This window comes from Chinchilla lanigera, unplaced genomic scaffold (assembly GCF_000276665.1).
Source record: "Chinchilla lanigera isolate Chin_1 unplaced genomic scaffold, ChiLan1.0 scaffold00202, whole genome shotgun sequence".
NCBI lineage: Eukaryota > Metazoa > Chordata > Mammalia > Rodentia > Chinchillidae > Chinchilla > Chinchilla lanigera.
In genome coordinates, this window is record NW_004955603.1 from 145,591 (window position 1) to 148,247 (window position 2,657).

Consider the following 2,657-nt stretch of genomic DNA (forward strand, 5'->3'; position numbering starts at 1 on the left):
TGAAAAAACTGACTTTCCACTTGCTGAAGACTAAAATTAGACCTGTGTCTATCACCATGTGCTAAACTAAAGTAAAAATGGATCAAAGAACTAAATGTTAATACAGAAACACTAAGTTTGTTGGAAGAGAAAATAGGTGGAAATCTTGAAGACATAGGTATAGGCAGACATTTCATGAACAAAACCCAGACTGGACAGGAGATGCTACAAAGAATCAACAAATAGGATCTCCTCTTATTAAAAAGCTTTTGCTTTGGGTATCTTCTGTCATCATGGGTTATCCCTTTGCCATGTGCCACTCTGCTTAACAGCAAGTTGATTATGGACTGAAACTTCTACAAACTGTAACCTAAATAAACCTTTCCTCATTTAATGATGGAGGTTAGGTTTTTTGTCTCAACAATGAGAGAAAAGTTACTGAGACATGTTTTCAAATAGGTTCCTCATGATTTTGAATGCAAACTCATTCTCTGTCTTCACAGAGTAGGTAGGGATATGGTCTTTGACATCACCTGTCCCTTGAGTGTCTGTAAATTCATCATGATGAGTCTCTTGAATTCATCATGATGAGTCTCTTGAACTCATCAGAAAATATTTGAAGTCAGGCTTACAAATTAGTCAGTTCCTGTGACTTCTCTGACAGCACAGAACTTGGTAATTTGATTTCTCCCCACTGTTTTCCAAAGCACCATGGAGATGGGTTGAGGCTTGGACCTTTGCCTCACCCAAGGGTGTGCAGATTAGAACCCTCCAGGCTGAACATACACCCACCTGCCACAGCCCACATACTGCTGAATCTGGTTCAGTGAGAAGGGTTGGATTTACCCCTGAGTTTGGTCACCACCTTAATTCCACAGACTGAAAACTCAGCAGCACAATTCATCCACACGTTGCAGCCCACAATCTGCCAAATCTCAGGTAGCCACAGGGTTGACTGTGGCTTTGACTGTCGCCATGTCCCCAGGTTGGTTATGGCTCCTCAAGGGAGAATACAGCCCTGGTAAGATCAACATCTGCATAAAAGTATGGTGTGAAATGTGGGCTATGCTACAATTTTTCATTTTAAGATCAGTGGGATCACTAACTACTGTACTTCACATTGCCCTTCAAAGTTGCAGACTATACATACAATTTACATAGGTAAGTTCAGAGTCATTTTATATGTCTTATCCAAGTGAAAGAGAGCCCGGGACTTGGAGAGTCATAATCCATGAGTACATAGGGTTAATAGTTGGAAAACACCGAGTAATTAGAATAGATGTGCTAACTTCCTACTTACTAAAATTATGTAAAACACTGAAACAAATGTGAAAAATGGAAGGTTTACACAGAATTAGAAAAGTGCTCACCAGGACAAGCAGTACTCACCAAGTTTGTTTAGCTATGGACTCAGGTGAGTGTCTAGAAGAAGGATTCTTCCCATGTATGTACTTGAGCTCATGATTATGTTGGTATGAGATGAGAATCATGGGTATTATGGATAAGAGTATCAACTCTAAGCAGAAAAATCATGGAAAATAACAATGAGAGATGTAATGTTTCAACTGTATTTTCATGATGTATAATACTGTAATCATAGTCGATTTTCTTTGGTATATTTTGTCCAACTTGTCAGCTGCATACAGAAGAACCATGGCATTTAACATCGTGTTCATCCTCCAGCTGAGTGTTCTGGAGGTGCTCATGCACTTGGAAGCTTTTCTCTTAAGCTTTGCCCATCTAGAGCTCAAGGGACTCATCAAGACGGACTTGAAGATACTCAAAGGACAGGTGATGTCAAAGACCATATCCCAACCCACTCTGTGAAGACAGAGAATAAGTTTGCATTCAAAATCATGAGGGATCTATTTGAAAACATGTCTCAGTTACTTTTCTCTCATTGCTGAGACAAAGAACTTAACCTCCATGATTAAAGGAGGAAAGCTTTATTTAGGTCACAGTTTGTAGGTGTTTGAGTCCATAAACTGGCTCCAAGGCAGGGTGGCACATGGCAGAGGGATAACCCATGACCGCAGAAGATACCTAAAGCAACAAGATGAAGAGGGCAGAAGAAGCTTTTTGCTGTCCTTTTTACCTTACTCTGCTGGGATTTTGGTGGTGGCAATCCAATCAGTGGACTGATCCAACAATCACCCAGCCTTAGTCCCAGCACCCTTACTCTTAGCATTAAACAATAAATCAATTGCAAACTCTTGATTCAGATAAAATTGAAAAAGACCCATCTAAAAGTGCATGAAGCTTTGAGGGGAGATATAGACACAAACCATAATGACCAAAAATGTATCCTTATTTGGAGGACTGCTTTGGAGAGAATGACTAAGATGTTGGCTGCAGTCACATGATTGAGAAGCAAATCCATAGGCCTCAGCTTCCATTTTATAAAGGAAAGGATGAGATAATGATATAGAAGACAGACATTCCCTGGAATTCCAGCTGTAGTCTGTAATGAAAGGATCGTTCTTATTGCCCAATCCCTCCTGGCCACTCTTTCAGTTCCCAGTGACCAACGTTGATCTTCTGAAGCAGAGAATCCTGCATAGGAGTAGGAGGCATGGGCCACGTGTATTATGACCACTGCAAGCAAATATTTTCTACCTACTTTAAGTCTACTTAGAAATAATTGCTTAAAGTTTTTTTTTTTTTTTTTTATTTTAAGG